The following is a 10180-nucleotide window of genomic DNA, read 5'->3' as shown; positions in this document are numbered from 1 at the left end:
TAACCGCTACGATTACGGAATCACTTTCTTTATCATTATTCAACCAGGGCCAAACAAAACATGTGGTCCTCACTTACGGGAATCCGCCTCACCGACTTTCCAAGGCCATGACCTCCCTTTTCTTCCCATCCATGCCTCGCCTTTGGCGTTATAATCTTACGAATTTGGATTTTCCTTCGCCCTCATCACCGGTATCTCTTGATGGTTTTCGTGGAGATTTCTCCTGCGCCACGGTATGAGAAACTTCTCCTCCGGGTGTGCTAGCTCCATTTCGAATTTCGTCCTCCCTAGAATAGGGAGAGAGAACAACATCCGAAAAGCCATGATCGAGTCTTTGTTTGTCTCCACTCCGGCTTCATGTTGCATACCGTTCTCACGGTTCTTATTTTTGAACGAACTTTGTTGGTCACTTTAGAAGCCTGTTTCAAGGATTCTAGCAATTAGCAAATGCTACACAAAAAAGAAACCACAAATTGAAACATTAGCATCCTACTTTCGCAGAGCGGAAGAGAGCTCACAAGCAAAACTCACCAGATTTGATATTCTGGATGCAGCTACTTGCAGAGATTGCTCAGGAATGATACCAAATTTAGTTGTCGGACCACTTCTAGGCCGACCAAAGCTTGAATCAACATCCGAGCACTTTGAGCCCAATATCTGAATCTGCATTTCTAGAAAGCTTCGCGAATCGCTCGATACACAAATTATGCCAACCAAACTACCATCGTCATCGTAGAATGGAGTATTAGTCGTGACAGCTACAAACCGCTCTCCTAACTTATTTTTCACAGGAAATTTCCCAGTCCAGCTTTCTCCCATGGTTATCCTTTGTATTATATTATTTGCAACATCAAAATCCACGGGTATCCGTAAGAAGCTCAGTGGCATCTTGACCAAGAGCTTCTGATGTAGAATAACCATATAGATTCTCAGCTGTCCGATTCCTGATAAAATCAAGCATTCCCTCAATGTGTGAACTGATAGTCTGTTAGGACGTATAGCACACTTCCAGCAAAGATGGTGGAAAGTGAGAGTCATGTTCTAATTGAAGGCCAAGGCTGATGCAAATAGAGGGCCTCCCCCATTGCAACAAAAATCGGGACGACCTACAGACAATGAACGTATCTACATTGGCATGAAGGAGTAGCTCACTGTTCGTAAAAAGCGATAGATAAAATATCATTGCCGTTGGTAGGAATCGCCACATGGTTAGAAAGTTGGTGAAGTCGCGTGCTCCAAAATATTGAGCTTCCCAAAGAGAAGAACCCCAAAGAAGACTTCTGAATAGGACAATTCTTGCAAGCCACCTGTCAAGAATAAGTATTCTTGAGATACTTCTCCGGGTAGCAATAAACCAACACAAGCTTGAGAACCACAGAAAAGATGGAAATTCAACTTTACAGATAAAGCGGGATACTCATATTCTCTACCTGGCTCACTTAGTCGAGAATATCTGAGATTGCCGTCTTTCTAAATGCATCAACCTTTGCCAACTTTGCTTGCATGGGTTTGTTTGGAAATACATTATCTCCCCTTCATCCCTATCTCAAGCCGTAAGTCTGGAACCTTCGTGATGTGCGTAGTATCAAGAAGAAAGCGATGTACTACCGCGAAAGCGACCTACATATACCCCTCTGCTTCAATCTATTAAATATTTTCTCAGCATTATGAACATCACCCCTCTTTGCATACTGATCCATAATGTACATGTATGAAGTAAACATTGGCGGCTTTAATTGGTTCTGCTGAGATGACTTCTGAAGGATTGAGTCTGCCTACTCTACCTCCCCAGCCTCCACATAGAGCTTCACAAGTGCATCCCACATAAACGGGTCTAGACGTTGTCCACTTTCTGCCATACGCTTAGCGAGATCCTTTCCTTTGGTCAGCATCTTATGGTTTGCGTAAACCTTCAATAGCGTGGTGTAGTTTCTTGAGGAGAGCTTTTTCCATGTTTGCCATTCAATCAAAGGCGCCTCTGCTTTTTCAACTTTCCCAACCTTACCCCAAGCTTCAATAGCAACCAGACACTCCTCCACGTGAGGATTTGGATCACAAATCTTCCAAATTCTACCGACCTCATCATCCTTACCGAGGTCTGCATAGAGAGGGAGTAAAATTCGGCATGCCCAACAATTCTGTTTGAGGTTGGCCCCTTCCATCTCCTTCAATATTGCCTCTGCTTTCTTAGTGAATCCCCCAGTGACATAGTGTCTAACAAGTAGCCCTTGGGTCTGGATATCGGGTTCAAAGCCGTCTTCCTTCATGGTCTCAACACACTTCTCCATCCCTTCAATGTCATTGGCCTGGCCTCTGGCATCTATCAAGAGCCTATATCTGAAAACAAATAATTTGATGTTTTGAAGCTCCATCAACTTTAGGACGTCAGCTATTTTCTTCTCCAATTTGCTCGAACGGCAATTTGAAACAAATAATACTCAAGATAACCAAGGCATCATTTCTAAACCTCAGCAAATGTCCCGACCACTCATCCCTTTCAAATCTTTGCTCCATGTGCAAAGGGGTGTGCGTGCTCCATTTTCCTTATATGCTCCATGTGGATTTGGAGGGAACTTCTTTTACGTGTTTGAAATCCTTGAAAGAAGACCCTATAATGCACCGAACCTAGCAAAAAAGACACAAAATAATATAAAATACCTGGCTAAAAGAGCAGCACTCTTGCGCTTCCAGAATTGGAAAAAATTTACAAGTGGCAAAACCTTGCAAAATCAAATGGAAACACATTCAAATATGAAGTATTGTGCATTTATGTGTTCAAACCAGCAATTCGAAACAGAGTGAGTCTATTCACTTGCCTATTTTTTAGGAACTATATAAGAGTCCTAATCATATTTGATATCTACTCTCTAATAACATAACTATGCGGACAACAATCCTAATAAATTTAGAATTTAGATTACAAATCAAAATATAAAACCTTCTCTGAGAAAAAATACACAATGGTCTATATAAAAGGCACTAAGGAGAAACAATTTATTATAACTCCTGTGACCTCCTACGTGAAACATAATCTTGGTGTATTAATTGACTGCTCAAAGTATGTTTTCTCAGTTCTCACTACTATTCTATGATCATCAAACCTATTAATATATTACTTTTATGTTCTTCAACTTGCTACAGCACAACTCATCGCATCTGCAATTAGACTATTCATCACATCTGCAATCTTCTTATACATTACAAATTTTAGTTCACAATGAACAATACCCGGTCAAGCATGAATCCCATGAACAACAACTATTTTAATTTTCTAGTGTTTGACTCGGACTAACTTTTACAGGGAACATGGCTGAAAAAGGATACAAAAGAATAAAGGAGATCAATGACACCAATGGAATTCTGAGAATAAAAGTCGAGTGAGTAGAATATGGGAAGCAACCGACTTCAATACAGATAAAATCAAAAGTTTAGACATGGTGCTGATAGATGAGCATGTAAGTACAAGTATTTTAGAAAATTACAAATATTAGATACATGAAATTTTATGATCTGACAATTTTAAAATCTAACAGCGAGATCAGATACATGCAAAAATCCCAATTTCCTTTGTGCTCAAATATAAACCACAGCTGAAAGAGATGCAAATCTACTACATGGAAGAGTTTTCTACATTCAAAATATATGAAAAAGTGACATACCGTCCCGTCAATCATGACTACATTATTATGTTCAATTGGAATACGATCTTGAAGCCATCCAAAGAAGTAGATATACAGTTTCCAAAACAGCTATTTAACTTCACAAATTTTTCTGAAGTGTCATCAAGAAAAGACAACATACACCTAACAGGTAAATACTACATCTACATTCACTAAAACAATAAGTACTCAACTTAATTGCTATGTCATAACACAATTCTATTTCAATGTCTACGGATGTCATCGGAATAGTCAAAAGCGTGGACACAACCAATAGAAAACTGAAGAAAAATAAAAATAAAACTACCATGATGAAAATATATTTAATAGATGAATGGTAAGTCTTCTAAATTGACAGCTTATTATACAACATAATCAGCCTTTGTACTAACTAAAAATTGTTGCGTGATTATTGCAAGAACTCTTCTATAGCAGTAACTATTTGGGGGTGAGAATGCAAACAATGTCAAAGATTGGATAGTTCAAAACACTTCAAGGAGAACTGTATTAATAATAAGTTCAACATCCGTTAGTTACTTTAACGGTACGTTATATAAATACATTTATTCGTTTATAAGTGAAATATTATCTAAAATAAACTTTATATGATAGGAACGTATTCTCTTTCTACAACATCGGCGACAAAAATATACCAGGATTCAGAAATTCCAGAATTTATCGTTCTGAAAAACAGGTACAGTCAAATAGAACTATCACAAAGTAATAATTAATCAGTTTAATAGAAATAAAACTGAAAAAAAAAATAAAAAAAATAAAAAAAACTCTTTTGCAGTCCAATGGAAGTCGAAATACAAGAAGAGCAAATGAAGACATCGAAAACTACCGAAGAAGTAATGACCCAAAGCAGGAGGTGTTTGTCCGAGATAACAAATTCGTGGATGAGGATCTTTTTTGGGGCGTAAGTTACTTCTTCTTATGAACTACTTACAAAAAATAAAACAATACAACGTTTAATGACTTATTAATTTGCAGGAAAAGTACTTCACATGCAAGGCATCCATAACAAAAGTGATGCACGAAAACGGTTGGTATTACAACGCTTGCCCAAACCCCAATTGTGGAAAGAAGTTGAATATGAACACAGGAGGATATGATTGCACAAAGCATGGTGTCGTGGACCCAATTCAAAAGTAAGTCTCTTTGATCAAGTATCACTTACAATATATGAAGCATGGTATATCAACTAAACGTAAACTAAATTTCAAGGTACATCCTAAAGTTTGATATTGAGGACAACACAGCCACTGCAAGGGCAAGTGCATTTGAAGAAGTGGCATCAACTTTAATGAAAAAGAGATGGAATTAATCGCAATGGATTCAAAGGTAGATTATTTATACACAAATTGCCAACTAATATAGATAACATCCAAAATTATGTTAACGGTCGTTGATATATCTTTATAGGATAATGGAGCGAGTTCTTTGAAAAGGAATTTAGGAAGTTGATTGGCCATACGGCTATATTCGGATAAGAGTCACAAAATTCAACAAAGAACGAAACAATAATTCACTCACTATTTCTAAAGTCTTTTCACTTCACAAGCGACTACTACACAACGGAGAAGAAAATCCAAAGGTACAATCCATATCATCATTAGAACAATTCTTTGCAGTCTAAGTTTACTTTATTTTGTGTAACATAATATAACAATACAACATCTTTATACTATTTTTTTTTCAACAGATTTCACATCGTTCAAAAGTGCATTTGGATGGAAGTGTCACAACCATCACTGAAGATTCAAACGAGGGAGAAGGCGACCAACCACCAAACAAGAAAAGTTTGCAAAACAAGTGAAGACAAACAATATTAATAATTTACTAGCAAAATTATATTTTTAATTTATACTTGCCAATGCAACAGACATGGATATTATTAGCATACATTAGTCCATTATTGCAATAGAATGTTTCTACTTTTTTATCAATCAGATGCAATGATAGATTAAGTGTAGTTAAAGCAAGAAAAAGTTATAACAAAGATCAAAGTAGCCAATTTGGGCTTAGTACAGTATTAATTTGGTCTTGATATACTGATGCCATAATCATCTGCTTCAACTTAGTTTTCATCTTTTGCCGGTGTTCACGCTCAATAAGTTTTGCCCTCGCTCTAATTGCATCCTTCCTCAATTGACACACATCAAACTCCATACATAAAGCCTTACGTCTAGCAGTCATTTTTTGCTTTGACATTAATCTTATAATGTTTGTCATCCCGAATTGAATACCATATTCTCTACTAGCAGTTTGAGTTGCTCTTGGTCTTTTGAACATCCACCTATAAATCGCTTTCCTCATCTCAGACATCTCTCATAGAAAATTGACGGAGCCACTTATAAACCAAATCCTTAGCAAGCTTTTTATTAGCGGTAGTCTCTATTCATCGGATCTCAATAAACTCACAACAACCTTTCCAAGACCAACTTTCTTCACCGCTTTCCGAACTATGTTCCACTAAATCCATTTCAAAATCAGTCAATATTTCCCAAAGATCTCGATTCGAATCACATACGTCGGGTAGGCTTCCATCGGGTAAAGGTTGAATCAATTCTTTAAAACATTGAAAGACTCCATGATCTATCATCTTTGATTGAAGTTGTCTCTGAAAAAAAACCAATGCAAGGGCAACTTTATAAAGCGTTATGTGAAGAATGAACTCTGAAGTAAACAAAATACACCGAGGGCCAATGTAAAGCAAATCAATTTCACCGTCGTTGGTTTTGAACGCGTCTTTTAACGTTAACGTTGAAGATTGCTGCAATGGGGATCGGGTAACACTAGTGTTCCTCCAATGTCATCGAGAATCATTCATCTTATCAAGTGTTCTTTGAGCTTCAACATAGACCGTAAGATCTCTAATCTGCACCATTAACATGAGACTCTAAAATAAAACACAGTTCTAACTAAATAAGTACGTGAAGAAGTTTGCAGGTGGTTACAAATATACTATACCTGTTCTTCCAAATCCATTATTTGCTCATCCTTCAATCTGAGTGTCGATCTTTCCCTGAAAGAAGAAACATAAGTTGAATTTTGGCACAGTTGAAAAACAGCCATGGCCATACTCAAACTTCTATGATGGAGTCTCAACTGTCAAACATTGACACGATCAAACAGCGAAGGTAAACCAAGTTCAATGCACAAGGTAGTTATGACCATTCATTGAGTGGCTACGATTATCAGTGAGAAATGACATTTTAGTTTGAGCTTTCTACCTTAATGATGTAATACAGGACATTGTTGTGGGTGGAAATGGAGGACCGACATCAACAACCTTAGAGTGGGCGATAACAGAGATGATGCAACATCCAGAAGTAATGAAAAAAGCTCAAGCAGAACTGGAAGAGGTAGTAGGAATGAACAACATGGTAGAAAACTCACCCGACACATGCCAAGAATAGTGAGTCGGCTCATGAGGTTCCTGATTTCAAATGCCCAAATCCATTGAGGCAAAGACCAAGAGTTCCAAGCCTGCAGAGGGACATTGAGGTTCTCAAAGCTGAACTACTCACATTTATTTCCAAGTATAGGCAGGAATGGTTAATTATGCCTATGAGAAAGAATAGACATTGAGGTTAAGTATAGGCAGGAATGGTTACATTTACATGGAAGAATAGATATCGAAAAGGCAATTACACGCATGGGCGGATTCATAAAGTTCTACATCCTATTATTAAATACAATTTTTATCTTAAATGCCGTGAATCAAAATATACAAGTCGAATCAGTACAGGGAAAAAAATGACAAACTTACAAGGACTTCATGAGCTGATACATAGGAGTATTCAGAAAATAGAGGGAACATGTGATGAACAAACAGAAATCAAATAATGGTGTGCATGTTTCAGTTCTACTTTGTATATTTTATAGGTAGAGATCTTATCTTAAATCTGTTGAATCATCTTGAAGAAATCGAAGATCATCAAAGACACTAGCAAGTAGCACCGTAACACATATTAGAAAGATGTGTGCATTTGTCTAATTTGACTCGAGAACTTTCCTATTTTTTAGAATTATAAGAGTCCAACTTAGATTAGATACATACTAATAATAAAATTACTCCCGGACATAAATCCAAACAAATTTAGAAATAGATAACAAATCAAATTAGAAAACCTTATCTAGAGAAAAACACAAACCCTATATAAAAGGCATTAAGGAGAAGTAGTATCTTATAACTTTTGTGGCCTCCGAATTTATTTCATCCCAATATCTGCCATATTTTAATTATTGATTGCGATAAAAGGTATGTTTTCTCTCTACTATTCTCTAACCTATTTAATTAAAAAATCATAAGAAAAGTCAAGGAATACAAGTATATAGATAGTAGATTGCATCCACAATCATCTTTTATATCATTGTTAGTTCCTTATGTATAATAAAATATCAGATCTTATTTAATGTTCCTGTTTTGAATACTTGGAATTCTCTACACATGCACCAAGTGCAATTGCGTGCACAATTCTTTGGTTATTGTTCTCATACTTATTATCTATCAGATTGAACAACTACTTTCATATTATTAGGTCTGAAATTGCAAATATTAATTTTTATTAATATGTTATTGAAGTATGAACTCACAATTATTATAAGAGAACACTGAAAATCTCAACTTCAAGATTTTACCAAGATATATGTAGATATCGTGGTACTATCAAACAACTTCAATTTAATCCAAATATCTATTCTTATGAGTTTCATATATTTAATTATGTTTTCCTATATACAAAATTATATTGCAGGGTCATGGAATACAAAAATTACAACTTATGTAAAAATAAGTTGCTAAAGGAAATTCTAGAAGCGTAACTTGGTGTTCAACAAGATCCGTGTACAACACAAAAATAGAGAACGGACAATTCATCAATTATTGTAATAAAGACATGTACCAAAACACATATTCTTTAACAATGAAGACGTCATAGTTAAAGAAGAATTTTGGAAGCCCCCAGATATTCTATAGAAAAGGCACAAGATTCATTTGCTTTTAATGCTATCAAATTTATAAAAGATGAACGTGAAATAGAAATTGAAGACTTCAATTTCAAAGAATTCTTGAAGAAAAGAAAACAAGTTGAAGAAAAACAAATTCAGCTAGACACCATCAAAAACGTTATGCTAGATTGTATGATTGAAGAAAAAGGAAACAAAGACAAGATCTTTGAGCTAAAGGAAATAATTAAAGAGATGAAGGAAAATGAGAAAATTAGTTGCAAAGATATTAGCAACAAAGACAAGAAGAAGGATTTGAAAATAAAGAAAATGAAAGCATCACAATGAATACTGCTTCTCATTTATGAAAGTTTGTCACTATTGAATCCGTCTTTAATTTGTGGTTTAAATTTCATATATGATTAACAACTATGTTTAGTGATAATCTTTTCAACTATATATGCTTTAATTTTATTTCTAGCTTGATTTCCAAGACCATTTTGTCATGTATGCCTGGAAAATGGGGTTGCATTGGGCCTTGCTGGGGGGTTCATTTATTTCGTTTATTTGAGTGCTAGGTAGGTATTGCACCTTCAGAGGTAGCTGCCCAAGGTAAACACCGATAACAGCCATCAAGTCTTTACAACTGTTTTAATGATGACAAAATTACAAAAATATATAGCTAACTACTCATGAGTCATGATCATAAGTAAAATTGTAAATTAACAAAAAGGGGACAAAACATATGTACGAACCACACCATATCTACCAAAACATGTCAATCTGTCAGAAGCACTAGGCAACAAGTGTGACTCTGAAAAGTACTAGCCGTCCTAGCCAATCTGTATATATATTGGAACAAAGACACACTCTTTATTATTTGTGTTATACATTACTTTGAAATTTGACCCAAGTATCTACAGCTAACATTCACATTTGTCAAACACGTTCGCATTGATGTGTAGTAAGTTTATTGAGTATTGGTCACAATCACAATATTGCTCGATCAAAACAAATGCTGCAATCAGGAGTTATTGGTTCAATCTCTTGCAATTCTACTAACATTATCATAAAACTTACAATTCCCATTCGAAAGAGGGAACTTCACATATCTTATTATTATAACCAACTTAATCCTCAACCACAAAACACATTTAAATTTGAGTGTATTTCCAATTCTTATATATTTGATCAAATAAAAAAAATTGCTAAAATATAGGTGATTTGTAAAAGACCATCTATTTGGATATGAATTTAAGTGTGCACAATTAAGTGATAAGGAACTCTGAATAACTCAATTCTTATAAATATTATGTAATAAATAAATAAATAATAAAATGATGATGAAATTTTAGGAGAATAATAATAATAATAATGAGCAAAAATAATTTTTAAATTCTATTTCAAAAAGAATAATATTGTATCGAGGCCGGGCGTATGCGCGGGTCCAAAAACTAGTATCCCTCTCTTTGAGGATATTTTATATTGTTTGATACGTAAATATCATAGATATATCTAAAATATCGTGGATATTGTGGATATTTCTTAATATATCACGATATATAATT

General features: G+C 35.2%; 1 pseudogene; it reads right to left on the bottom strand.

Annotated features, from left to right (window-relative positions):
- Positions 1-1323: 1323 nt before the first annotated feature.
- Positions 1324-5987, bottom strand: LOC147476141 (pentatricopeptide repeat-containing protein At1g80270, mitochondrial pseudogene; annotated as a pseudogene).
- Between the last annotated feature and the right edge of the window lie 4193 nt (positions 5988-10180).

The sequence above is a fragment of the Coptis chinensis genome, chromosome 9 (assembly GCF_015680905.1).
Source record: "Coptis chinensis isolate HL-2020 chromosome 9, ASM1568090v1, whole genome shotgun sequence".
NCBI classification, from domain to species: Eukaryota; Viridiplantae; Streptophyta; class Magnoliopsida; order Ranunculales; family Ranunculaceae; genus Coptis; species Coptis chinensis.
The sequence above is the reverse complement of the archived record's forward strand: the minus strand, read 5'-3'. Positions and strand labels throughout refer to the sequence as shown.